We start from the raw sequence: 15,497 nt of genomic DNA on the forward strand, positions 1-15,497 counted from the left end.
TTGGTAATACGATGCTGATCCCCTTTACAGTTTAATATACGAGGACTGTAGTTGGTAATACAATGCTGATCCCTTTTACAGTTTAATATACGAGGACTGTAGTTGGTAATACGATGCTGATCCCCTTTACAGTTTAATATACGAGGACTGTAGTTGGTAATTTGATGCTGATCCCCTTTACAGTTTAATATACGAGGACTGTAGTTGGTAATACGATGCTGATCCCCTTTACAGTTTAATATACGAGGACTGTAGTTGGTAATACGATGCTGATCCCCTTCACAGTTTAATATACGAGGACTGTAGTTGGTAATTCGATGCTGATCCCCTTTACAGTTTAATATACGAGGACTGTAGTTGGTAATACGATGCTGATCCCCTTTACAGTTTAATATACGAGGACTGTAGTTGGTAATACGATGCTGATTCCTTTACAGTTTAATATACGAGGACTGTAGTTGGTAATACGATGCTGATCCCATTTACAGTTTAATATACGAGGACTGTAGTTGGTAACACGATGCTGATCCCCTTTACAGTTTAATATACGAGGACTGTAGTTGGTAATACGATGCTGATCCCCTTTACAGTTTAATATACGAGGACTGTAGTTGGTAACACGATGCTGATCCCATTTACAGTTTAATATACGAGGACTGTAGTTGGTAATACGATGCTGATCCCCTTTAAAGTCTATTATACGAGGACTGTAGTTGGTAACACGATGCTGATCCCCTTTACAGTTTAATATACGAGGACTGTAGTTGGTAATACGATGCTGATCCTCTTTACAGTTTAATATACAAGGACTGTAGTTGGTAACACGATGCTGATCCCATTTACAGTTTAATATACGAGGACTGTAGTTGGTAATACGATGCTGATCCCCTTTAAAGTTTATTATACGAGGTCTGTAGTTGGTAACACGATGCTGATCCCCTTTACAGTTTAATATACGTGGACCGTAGATGGTAACACGATGCTGATCCCCTTTACAGTTTAATATACGAGGACTGTAGTTGGTAATATGATGCTGATCCCCTTTACAGTTTAATATACGAGGGCTGTAGTTGGTAATACGTTGCTGATCCCCTTTACAGTTTAATATACGAGGACTGTAGTTGGTAATATGATGCTGATCCCCTTTACAGTTTAATATACGAGGACTGTAGTTGGTAATACGATGCTGATCGCCTTTACAGTTTAATATACGAGGACTGTAGTTGGTAATTCAATGCTGATCCCCTTTACTGTTTAATATACGAGGACTGTAGTTGGTAATACGATGCTGATCCCCTTTACAGTTTAATATACGAGGACTGTAGTTGGTAATACGATGCTGATCCCCTTTACAGTTTAATATACGAGGACTGTAGTTGGTATTACGATGCTCTGCCCTCTACAGTTTAATTTATGAGGACTGTAGTTGGTAACACGATGCTGATCCCCTCTACAGTTTAATATACGAGGACTGTAGTTGGTAATACGATGCTGATCCCCTTTACAGTTTAATATACGAGGACTGTAGTTGGTAATACTATGCTGATCCCCTTTACAGTTTAATATACGAGGACTGTAGTTGGTAATACGATGCTGATCCCCTTTACAGTTTAACATACGAGGACTGTAGTTGGTAATATGATGCTGATCCCCTTTACAGTTTAATATACGAGGACTGTAGTTGGTAATACGATGCTGATCGCCTTTACAGTTTAATATACGAGGACTGTAGTTGGTAATTCAATGCTGATCCCCTTTACTGTTTAATATACGAGGACTGTAGTTGGTAATACGATGCTGATCCCCTTTACAGTTTAATATACGAGGACTGTAGTTGGTAATACGATGCTGATCCCCTTTACAGTTTAATATACGAGGACTGTAGTTGGTATTACGATGCTCTGCCCTCTACAGTTTAATTTATGAGGACTGTAGTTGGTAACACGATGCTGATCCCCTCTACAGTTTAATATACGAGGACTGTAGTTGGTAATACGATGCTGATCCCCTTTACAGTTTAATATACGAGGACTGTAGTTGGTAATACTATGCTGATCCCCTTTACAGTTTAATATACGAGGACTGTAGTTGGTAATACGATGCTGATCCCCTTTACAGTTTAACATACGAGGACTGTAGTTGGTAATACGATGCTGATCCCCTTTACAGTTTAACATACGAGGACTTTAGATGGTAATACGATGCTGATCCCCTCTACAGTTTAATATATGAGGACTGTATTTGGTAACACGATGATGATCCCCTTTACAGTTTAAAATACGAGGACTGTAGTTGGTAACACTATGCTGATCCCCCTTTACAGTTTAATATACGAGGACTGTAGTTGGTAACACGATGCTGATCCCCTTTACAGTTTAATATACGAGGACTGTAGTTGGTAACTCGATGCTGATCCCCTTTACAGATGAATATACGAGGACTGTAGTTGGTAACACGATGCTGATCCCCTTTACAGTTTAATATACGATGACTGTAGTTGGTAACTCGATGCTGATCCCCTTTACAGTTTAATATACGAGGACTGTAGTTGGTAATACAATGCTGATCCCCTTTACAGTTTAATATACGACGACTGTAGTTGGTAACACGATGCTGATCCCCTTTACAGTTTAATATTCGAGGACTGTAGTTGTTAATACGATGCTGATCCCCTTTACAGTTTAATATACGAGGACTGTAGTTGGTAATACGATGCTGATCCCCTTTACAGTTTAATATACGAGGACTGTTGTTGGTAACACGATGCTGATCCCCTTTACAGTTTAATATACGAGGACTGTATATGGTAATACGATGCTGATCCCCTTTACAGTTTAATATACAAGGACTGTAGTTGGTCACACGATGCTGATCCCATTTACAGTTTAATATACGAGGACTGTAGTTGGTAATACGATGCTGATCCCCTTTACAGTTTAATATACGAGGACTGTAGTTGGTAACACGATGCTGATCCCATTTACAGTTTAATATACGAGGACTGTAGTTGGTAATACGATGCTGATACTCTTTACAGTTTAATATACAAGGACTGTAGTTGGTAACACGATGCTGATCCCATTTACAGTTTAATATACGAGGACTGTAGTTAGTAATACGATGCTGATCCCCTTTACAGTTTAATATATGAGGACTGTAGTTGGTAACACGATGCTGATCCCCTTTACAGTTTAATATACGAGGACTGTAGTTGGTAACACGATGCTGATCCCCTTTACAGTTTAATATTCGAGGACTGTAGTTGTTAATACGATGCTGATCCCCTTTACAGTTTAATATACGAGGACTGTAGTTGGTAATACGATGCTGATCACATTTACAGTTTAATATACGAGGACTGTAGTTGGTAACACGATGCTGATCACCTTTACAGTTTAATATACGAGGACTGTAGTTGGTAATACGATGCTGATCCCCTTTACAGTTTAATATACGAGGACTGTAGTTGGTAATACAATGCTGATCCCTTTTACAGTTTAATATACGAGGACTGTAGTTGGTAATACGATGCTGATCCCCTTTACAGTTTAATATACGAGGACTGTAGTTGGTAATTCGATGCTGATCCCCTTTACAGTTTAATATACGAGGACTGTAGTTGGTAATACGATGCTGATCCCCTTTACAGTTTAATATACGAGGACTGTAGTTGGTAATACGATGCTGTTCCCCTTCACAGTTTAATATACGAGGACTGTAGTTGGTAATTCGATGCTGATCCCCTTTACAGTTTAATATACGAGGACTGTAGTTGGTAATACGATGCTGATCCCCTTTACAGTTTAATATACGAGGACTGTAGTTGGTAATACGATGCTGATTCCTTTACAGTTTAATATACGAGGACTGTAGTTGGTAATACGATGCTGATCCCATTTACAGTTTAATATACGAGGACTGTAGTTGGTAACACGATGCTGATCCCCTTTACAGTTTAATATACGAGGACTGTAGTTGGTAATACGATGCTGATCCCCTTTACAGTTTAATATACGAGGACTGTAGTTGGTAACACGATGCTGATCCCATTTACAGTTTAATATACGAGGACTGTAGTTGGTAATACGATGCTGATCCCCTTTAAAGTCTATTATACGAGGACTGTAGTTGGTAACACGATGCTGATCCCCTTTACAGTTTAATATACGAGGACTGTAGTTGGTAATACGATGCTGATCCTCTTTACAGTTTAATATACAAGGACTGTAGTTGGTAACACGATGCTGATCCCATTTACAGTTTAATATACGAGGACTGTAGTTGGTAATACGATGCTGATCCCCTTTAAAGTTTATTATACGAGGTCTGTAGTTGGTAACACGATGCTGATCCCCTTTACAGTTTAATATACGTGGACCGTAGATGGTAACACGATGCTGATCCCCTTTACAGTTTAATATACGAGGACTGTAGTTGGTAATATGATGCTGATCCCCTTTACAGTTTAATATACGAGGGCTGTAGTTGGTAATACGTTGCTGATCCCCTTTACAGTTTAATATACGAGGACTGTAGTTGGTAATATGATGCTGATCCCCTTTACAGTTTAATATACGAGGACTGTAGTTGGTAATACGATGCTGATCGCCTTTACAGTTTAATATACGAGGACTGTAGTTGGTAATTCAATGCTGATCCCCTTTACTGTTTAATATACGAGGACTGTAGTTGGTAATACGATGCTGATCCCCTTTACAGTTTAATATACGAGGACTGTAGTTGGTAATACGATGCTGATCCCCTTTACAGTTTAATATACGAGGACTGTAGTTGGTATTACGATGCTCTGCCCTCTACAGTTTAATTTATGAGGACTGTAGTTGGTAACACGATGCTGATCCCCTCTACAGTTTAATATACGAGGACTGTAGTTGGTAATACGATGCTGATCCCCTTTACAGTTTAATATACGAGGACTGTAGTTGGTAATACTATGCTGATCCCCTTTACAGTTTAATATACGAGGACTGTAGTTGGTAATACGATGCTGATCCCCTTTACAGTTTAACATACGAGGACTGTAGTTGGTAATACGATGCTGATCCCCTTTACAGTTTAACATACGAGGACTTTAGATGGTAATACGATGCTGATCCCCTCTACAGTTTAATATATGAGGACTGTATTTGGTAACACGATGATGATCCCCTTTACAGTTTAAAATACGAGGACTGTAGTTGGTAACACTATGCTGATCCCCCTTTACAGTTTAATATACGAGGACTGTAGTTGGTAACACGATGCTGATCCCCTTTACAGTTTAATATACGAGGACTGTAGTTGGTAACTCGATGCTGATCCCCTTTACAGATGAATATACGAGGACTGTAGTTGGTAACACGATGCTGATTCCCCTTTACAGTTTAATATACGATGACTGTAGTTGGTAACTCGATGCTGATCCCCTTTACAGTTTAATATACGAGGACTGTAGTTGGTAATACAATGCTGATCCCCTTTACAGTTTAATATACGACGACTGTAGTTGGTAACACGATGCTGATCCCCTTTACAGTTTAATATTCGAGGACTGTAGTTGTTAATACGATGCTGATCCCCTTTACAGTTTAATATACGAGGACTGTAGTTGGTAATACGATGCTGATCCCCTTTACAGTTTAATATACGAGGACTGTTGTTGGTAACACGATGCTGATCCCCTTTACAGTTTAATATACGAGGACTGTAGTTGGTAATACGATGCTGATCCCCTTTACAGTTTAATATACAAGGACTGTAGTTGGTAACACGATGCTGATCCCATTTACAGTTTAATATACGAGGACTGTAGTTGGTAATACGATGCTGATCCCCTTTACAGTTTAATATACGAGGACTGTAGTTGGTAACACGATGCTGATCCCATTTACAGTTTAATATACGAGGACTGTAGTTGGTAATACGATGCTGATCCCCTTTAAAGTCTATTATACGAGGACTGTAGTTGGTAACACGATGCTGATCCCCTTTACAGTTTAATATACGAGGACTGTAGTTGGTAATACGATGCTGATACTCTTTACAGTTTAATATACAAGGACTGTAGTTGGTAACACGATGCTGATCCCATTTACAGTTTAATATACGAGGACTGTAGTTAGTAATACGATGCTGATCCCCTTTAAAGTTTATTATACGAGGTCTGTAGTTGGTAACACGATGCTGATCCCCTTTACAGTTTAATATACGTGGACTGTAGATGGTAACACGATGCTGATCCCCTTTACAGTTTAATATACGAGGACTTTAGTTGGTAATACGATGCTGATCCCCTTTACAGTTTAATATACGAGGACTGTAGTTGGTAACACGATGCTGATCCCCTTTACAGTTTAATATACGAGGACTGTAGTTGGTAATACGATGCTCTGCCCTCTACAGTTTAATTTATGAGGACTGTAGTTGGTAACACAATGCTGATCCCCTCTACAATTTAATATATGAGGACTGTAGTTGGTAATACGATGCTGATCCCATTTACAGTTTAATATACGAGGACTGTAGTTGGTAACACGATGCTGATCCCCTTTACAGTTTAATATACGAGGACTGTAGTTGGTAATACGATGCTGATCCCCTTTACAGTTTAATATACGAGGACTCTAGTTGGTAATACGATGCTGATTCCCTTTACAGTTTAATATACGAGGACTGTAATTGGTAATACGATGCTGATCCCCTTTACAGTTTAATATACGAGGACTGTAGTTGGTAATACGATGCTGATCCCCTTTACAGTTTAATATACGAGGACTGTAGTTGGTAATACGATGCTGATCCCCTTTACAGTTTAACATACGAGGACTTTAGATGGTAATACGATGCTGATCCCCTCTACAGTTTAATATATGAGGACTGTATTTGGTAACACGATGCTGATCCCCTTTACAGTTTAATATACGAGGACTGTAGTTGGTAACACTATGCTGATCCCCTTTACAGTTTAATATACGAGGACTGTAGTTGGTAACACGATGCTGATCCCCTTTACAGTTTAATATACGAGGACTGTAGTTGGTAACTCGATGCTGATCCCCTTTACAGTTTAATATACGAGGACTGTAGTTGGTAATACGATGCTGATCCCCTTTACAGTTTAATATACGAGGACTGTAGTTGGTAACACGATGCTGATCCCCTTTACAGTTTAATATTCGAGGACTGTAGTTGTTAATACGATGCTGATCCCCTTTACAGTTTAATATACGAGGACTGTAGTTGGTAATACGATGCTGATCACATTTACAGTTTAATATACGAGGACTGTAGTTGGTAACACGATGCTGATCACCTTTACAGTTTAATATACGAGGACTGTAGTTGGTAATACGATGCTGATCCCCTTTACAGTTTAATATACGAGGACTGTAGTTGGTAATACGATGCTGATCCCTTTTACAGTTTAATATACGAGGACTGTAGTTGGTAATACGATGCTGATCCCCTTTACAGTTTAATATACGAGGACTGTAGTTGGTAATTCGATGCTGATCCCCTTTACAGTTTAATATACGAGGACTGTAGTTGGTAATACGATGCTGATCCCCTTTACAGTTTAATATACGAGGACTGTAGTTGGTAATACGATGCTGATCCCCTTCACAGTTTAATATACGAGGACTGTAGTTGGTAATTCGATGCTGATCCCCTTTACAGTTTAATATACGAGGACTGTAGTTGGTAATACGATGCTGATCCCCTTTACAGTTTAATATACGAGGACTGTAGTTGGTAATACGATGCTGATTCCTTTACAGTTTAATATACGAGGACTGTAGTTGGTAATACGATGCTGATCCCATTTACAGTTTAATATACGAGGACTGTAGTTGGTAACACGATGCTGATCCCCTTTACAGTTTAATATACGAGGACTGTAGTTGGTAATACGATGCTGATCCCCTTTACAGTTTAATATACGAGGACTGTAGTTGGTAACACGATGCTGATCCCATTTACAGTTTAATATACGAGGACTGTAGTTGGTAATACGATGCTGATCCCCTTTAAAGTCTATTATACGAGGACTGTAGTTGGTAACACGATGCTGATCCCCTTTACAGTTTAATATACGAGGACTGTAGTTGGTAATACGATGCTGATCCTCTTTACAGTTTAATATACAAGGACTGTAGTTGGTAACACGATGCTGATCCCATTTACAGTTTAATATACGAGGACTGTAGTTGGTAATACGATGCTGATCCCCTTTAAAGTTTATTATACGAGGTCTGTAGTTGGTAACACGATGCTGATCCCCTTTACAGTTTAATATACGTGGACCGTAGATGGTAACACGATGCTGATCCCCTTTACAGTTTAATATACGAGGACTGTAGTTGGTAATATGATGCTGATCCCCTTTACAGTTTAATATACGAGGGCTGTAGTTGGTAATACGTTGCTGATCCCCTTTACAGTTTAATATACGAGGACTGTAGTTGGTAATATGATGCTGATCCCCTTTACAGTTTAATATACGAGGACTGTAGTTGGTAATACGATGCTGATCGCCTTTACAGTTTAATATACGAGGACTGTAGTTGGTAATTCAATGCTGATCCCCTTTACTGTTTAATATACGAGGACTGTAGTTGGTAATACGATGCTGATCCCCTTTACAGTTTAATATACGAGGACTGTAGTTGGTAATACGATGCTGATCCCCTTTACAGTTTAATATACGAGGACTGTAGTTGGTATTACGATGCTCTGCCCTCTACAGTTTAATTTATGAGGACTGTAGTTGGTAACACGATGCTGATCCCCTCTACAGTTTAATATACGAGGACTGTAGTTGGTAATACGATGCTGATCCCCTTTACAGTTTAATATACGAGGACTGTAGTTGGTAATACTATGCTGATCCCCTTTACAGTTTAATATACGAGGACTGTAGTTGGTAATACGATGCTGATCCCCTTTACAGTTTAACATACGAGGACTGTAGTTGGTAATACGATGCTGATCCCCTTTACAGTTTAACATACGAGGACTTTAGATGGTAATACGATGCTGATCCCCTCTACAGTTTAATATATGAGGACTGTATTTGGTAACACGATGCTGATCCCCTTTACAGTTTAAAATACGAGGACTGTAGTTGGTAACACTATGCTGATCCCCTTTACAGTTTAATATACGAGGACTGTAGTTGGTAACACGATGCTGATCCCCTTTACAGTTTAATATACGAGGACTGTAGTTGGTAACTCGATGCTGATCCCCTTTACAGATGAATATACGAGGACTGTAGTTGGTAACACGATGCTGATCCCCTTTACAGTTTAATATACGATGACTGTAGTTGGTAACTCGATGCTGATCCCCTTTACAGTTTAATATACGAGGACTGTAGTTGGTAATACAATGCTGATCCCCTTTACAGTTTAATATACGACGACTGTAGTTGGTAACACGATGCTGATCCCCTTTACAGTTTAATATTCGAGGACTGTAGTTGTTAATACGATGCTGATCCCCTTTACAGTTTAATATACGAGGACTGTAGTTGGTAATACGATGCTGATCCCCTTTACAGTTTAATATACGAGGACTGTTGTTGGTAACACGATGCTGATCCCCTTTACAGTTTAATATACGAGGACTGTAGTTGGTAATACGATGCTGATCCCCTTTACAGTTTAATATACAAGGACTGTAGTTGGTAACACGATGCTGATCCCATTTACAGTTTAATATACGAGGACTGTAGTTGGTAATACGATGCTGATCCCCTTTACAGTTTAATATACGAGGACTGTAGTTGGTAACACGATGCTGATCCCATTTACAGTTTAATATACGAGGACTGTAGTTGGTAATACGATGCTGATCCCCTTTAAAGTCTATTATACGAGGACTGTAGTTGGTAACACGATGCTGATCCCCTTTACAGTTTAATATACGAGGACTGTAGTTGGTAATACGATGCTGATACTCTTTACAGTTTAATATACAAGGACTGTAGTTGGTAACACGATGCTGATCCCATTTACAGTTTAATATACGAGGACTGTAGTTGGTAATACGATGCTGATCCCCTTTAAAGTTTATTATACGAGGTCTGTAGTTGGTAACACGATGCTGATCCCCTTTACAGTTTAATATACGTGGACTGTAGATGGTAACACAATGCTGATCCCCTTTACAGTTTAATATACGAGGACTGTAGTTGGTAATACGATGCTGATCCCCTTTACAGTTTAATATACGAGGACTGTAGTTGGTAACACGATGCTGATCCCCTTTACAGTTTAATATACGAGGACTGTAGTTGGTAATACGATGCTCTGCCCTCTACAGTTTAATTTATGAGGACTGTAGTTGGTAACACAATGCTGATCCCCTCTACAATTTAATATATGAGGACTGTAGTTGGTAATACGATGCTGATCCCATTTACAGTTTAATATACGAGGACTGTAGTTGGTAACACGATGCTGATCCCCTTTACAGTTTAATATACGAGGACTGTAGTTGGTAATACGATGCTGATCCCCTTTACAGTTTAATATACGAGGACTCTAGTTGGTAATACGATGCTGATTCCCTTTACAGTTTAATATACGAGGACTGTAATTGGTAATACGATGCTGATCCCCTTTACAGTTTAATATACCAGGACTGTAGTTGGTAATACGATGCTGATCCCCTTTACAGTTTAATATACGAGGACTCTAGTTGGTAATACGATGCTGATCCCCTTTACAGTTTAATATACGAGGACTGTTGTTGGTAACACGATGCTGATCCCCTTTACAGTTTAATATACGAGGACTGTAGTTGGTAATACGATGCTGATCCCCTTTACAGTTTAATATACAAGGACTGTAGTTGGTAACACGATGCTGATCCCATTTACAGTTTAATATACGAGGACTGTAGTTGGTAATACGATGCTGATCCCCTTTACAGTTTAATATACGAGGACTGTAGTTGGTAACACGATGCTGATCCCATTTACAGTTTAATATACGAGGACTGTAGTTGGTAATACGATGCTGATCCCCTTTAAAGTCTATTATACGAGGACTGTAGTTGGTAACACGATGCTGATCCCCTTTACAGTTTAATATACGAGGACTGTAGTTGGTAATACGATGCTGATACTCTTTACAGTTTAATATACAAGGACTGTAGTTGGTAACACGATGCTGATCCCATTTACAGTTTAATATACGAGGACTGTAGTTGGTAATACGATGCTGATCCCCTTTAAAGTTTATTATACGAGGTCTGTAGTTGGTAACACGATGCTGATCCCCTTTACAGTTTAATATACGTGGACTGTAGATGGTAACACAATGCTGATCCCCTTTACAGTTTAATATACGAGGACTGTAGTTGGTAATACGATGCTGATCCCCTTTACAGTTTAATATACGAGGACTGTAGTTGGTAACACGATGCTGATCCCCTTTACAGTTTAATATACGAGGACTGTAGTTGGTAATACGATGCTCTGCCCTCTACAGTTTAATTTATGAGGACTGTAGTTGGTAACACAATGCTGATCCCCTCTACAATTTAATATATGAGGACTGTAGTTGGTAATACGATGCTGATCCCATTTACAGTTTAATATACGAGGACTGTAGTTGGTAACACGATGCTGATCCCCTTTACAGTTTAATATACGAGGACTGTAGTTGGTAATACGATGCTGATCCCCTTTACAGTTTAATATACGAGGACTCTAGTTGGTAATACGATGCTGATTCCCTTTACAGTTTAATATACGAGGACTGTAATTGGTAATACGATGCTGATCCCCTTTACAGTTTAATATACCAGGACTGTAGTTGGTAATACGATGCTGATCCCCTTTACAGTTTAATATACGAGGACTGTAGTTGGTAACACGATGCTGATCCCCTTTACAGTTTAATATACGAGGACTGTAGTTGGTAATTCGATGCTGATCCCCTTTACAGTTTAATATACGAGGACTGTAGTTGGTAATACGATGCTGATCCCCTTTACAGTTTAATATACGAGGACTGTAGTTGGTAATACGATGCTGATTCCTTTACAGTTTAATATACGAGGACTGTAGTTGGTAATGCGATGCTGATCCCATTTACAGTTTAATATACGAGGACTGTAGTTGGTAACACGATGCTGATCCCCTTTACAGTTTAATATACGAGGACTGTAGTTGGTAATACGATGCTGATCCCCTTTAAAGTCTATTATACGAGGACTGTAGTTGGTAACACGATGCTGATCCCCTTTACAGTTTAATATACGAGGACTGTAGTTGGTAATACGATGCTGATCCTCTTTACAGTTTAATATACAAGGACTGTAGTTGGTAACACGATGCTGATCCCATTTACAGTTTAATATACGAGGACTGTAGTTGGTAATACGATGCTGATCCCCTTTAAAGTTTATTATACGAGGTCTGTAGTTGGTAACACGATGCTGATCCCCTTTACAGTTTAATATACGTGGACTGTAGATGGTAACACGATGCTGATCCCCTTTACAGTTTAATATACGAGGACTGTAGTTGGTAATACGATGCTGATCCCCTTTACAGTTTAATATACGAGGACTGTAGTTGGTAACACGATGCTGATCCCCTTTACAGTTTAATATACGAGGACTGTAGTTGGTAATACGATGCTCTGCCCTCTACAGTTTAATTTATGAGGACTGTAGTTGGTAACACAATGCTGATCCCCTCTACAATTTAATATATGAGGACTGTAGTTGGTAATACGATGCTGATCCCATTTACAGTTTAATATACGAGGACTGTAGTTGGTAACACGATGCTGATCCCCTTTACAGTTTAATATACGAGGACTGTAGTTGGTAATACGATGCTGATCCCCTTTACAGTTTAATATACGAGGACTGTAGTTGGTAATTCGATGCTGATCCCCTTTACAGTTTATAATACGAGGACTGTAGTTGGTAACACGATGCTGATCCCTTTTACAGTTTAATATACGAGGACTGTAGTTGGTAATATGATGCTGATCCCCTTTACAGTTTAATATACGAGGACTGTAGTTGGTAATATGATGCTGATCCCCTTTACAGTTTAATATACGAGGGCTGTAGTTGGTAATACGTTGCTGATCCCCTTTACAGTTTAATATACGAGGACTGTAGTTGGTAATATGATGCTGATCCCCTTTACAGTTTAATATACGAGGACTGTAGTTGGTAATACGATGCTGATCCCCTTAACAGTTTAATATACGAGGACTGTAGTTGGTAATACGATGCTGATCCCCTTTACAGTTTAATATACGAGGACTGTAGTTGGTAACACGATGCTGATCCCCTTTACAGTTTAATATACGAGGACTGTAGTTGGTAATACGATGCTCTGCCCTCTACAGTTTAATTTATGAGGACTGTAGTTGGTAACACAATGCTGATCCCCTCTACAATTTAATATATGAGGACTGTAGTTGGTAATACGATGCTGATCCCATTTACAGTTTAATATACGAGGACTGTAGTTGGTAACACGATGCTGATCCCCTTTACAGTTTAATATACGAGGACTGTAGTTGGTAATACGATGCTGGTCCCCTTTACATTTTAATATACGAGGACTCTAGTTGGTAATACGATGCTGATTCCCTTTACAGTTTAATATACGAGGACTGTAGTTGGTAATACGATGCTGATCCCCTTTACAGTTTAATATACGAGGACTGTAGTTGGTAATTCGATGCTGATCCCCTTTACAGTTTATAATACGAGGACTGTAGTTGGTAACACGATGCTGATCCCTTTTACAGTTTAATATACGAGGACTGTAGTTGGTAATATGATGCTGATCCCATTTACAGTTTAATATACGAGGACTGTAGTTGGTAATATGATGCTGATCCCCTTTACAGTTTAATATACGAGGGCTGTAGTTGGTAATACGTTGCTGATCCCCTTTACAGTTTAATATACGAGGACTGTAGTTGGTAATATGATGCTGATCCCCTTTACAGTTTAATATACGAGGACTGTAGTTGGTAATACGATGCTGATCGCCTTTACAGTTTAATATACGAGGACTGTAGTTGGTAATTCAAAGCGTGATCCCCTTTACTGTTTAATATACGAGGACTGTAGTTGGTAATACGATGCTGATCCCCTTTACAGTTTAATATACGAGGACTGTAGTTGGTAATACGATGCTGATCCCCTTTACAGTTTAATATACGAGGACTGTAGTTGGTATTACGATGCTCTGCCCTCTACAGTTTAATTTATGAGGACTGTAGTTGGTAACACGATGCTGATCCCCTCTACAGTTTAATATACGAGGACTGTAGTTGGTAATACGATGCTGATCCCCTTTACAGTTTAATATACGAGGACTGTAGTTGGTAATACTATGCTGATCCCCTTTACAGTTTAATATACGAGGACTGTAGTTGGTAATACGATGCTGATCCCCTTTACAGTTTAACATACGAGGACTGTAGTTGGTAATACGATGCTGATCCCCTTTACAGTTTAACATACGAGGACTTTAGATGGTAATACGATGCTGATCCCCTCTACAGTTTAATTTATGAGGACTGTAGTTGGTAACACGATGCTGATCCCCTCTACAGTTTAATATACGAGGACTGTAGTTGGTAATACGATGCTGATCCCCTTTACAGTTTAATATACGAGGACTGTAGTTGGTAATACTATGCTGATCCCCTTTACAGTTTAATATACGAGGACTGTAGTTGGTAATACGATGCTGATCCCCTTTACAGTTTAACATACGAGGACTTTAGTTGGTAATACGATGCTGATCCCCTTTACAGTTTAACATACGAGGACTTTAGATGGTAATACGATGCTGATCCCCTCTACAGTTTAATATATGAGGACTGTATTTGGTAACACGATGCTGATCCCCTTTACAGTTTAAAATACGAGGACTGTAGTTGGTAACACGATGCTGATCCCCTTTACAGTTTAATATACGAGGACTGTAGTTGGTAACTCGATGCTGATCCCCTTTACAGATGAATATACGAGGACTGTAGTTGGTAACACGATGCTGATCCCCTTTACAGTTTAATATACGATGACTGTAGTTGGTAACTCGATGCTGATCCCCTTTACAGTTTAATATACGAGGACTGTAGTTGGTAATACGATGCTGATCCCCTTTACAGTTTAATATACAAGGACTGTAGATGGTAACACGATGCTGATCCCATTTACAGTTTAATATACGAGGACTGTAGTTGGTAATACGATGCTGATCCCCTTTACAGTTTAATATACGAGGACTGTAGTTGGTAACACGATGCTGATCCCATTTACAGTTTAATATACGAGGACTGTAGTTGGTAATACTATGCTGATCCCCTTTACAGTTTAATATACGAGGACTGTAGTTGGTAATACGATGCTGATCCCCTTTACAGTTTAATATACGAGGACTGTAGTTGGTAATACTATGCTGATCCCCTTTACAGTTTAATATACGAGGACTGTAGTTG

The sequence above is a fragment of the Salmo salar genome, chromosome 18, assembly GCF_965601325.2.
Source record: "Salmo salar chromosome 18, fSalSal1, whole genome shotgun sequence".
In the NCBI taxonomy this organism is placed as follows: Eukaryota; Metazoa; Chordata; class Actinopteri; order Salmoniformes; family Salmonidae; genus Salmo; species Salmo salar.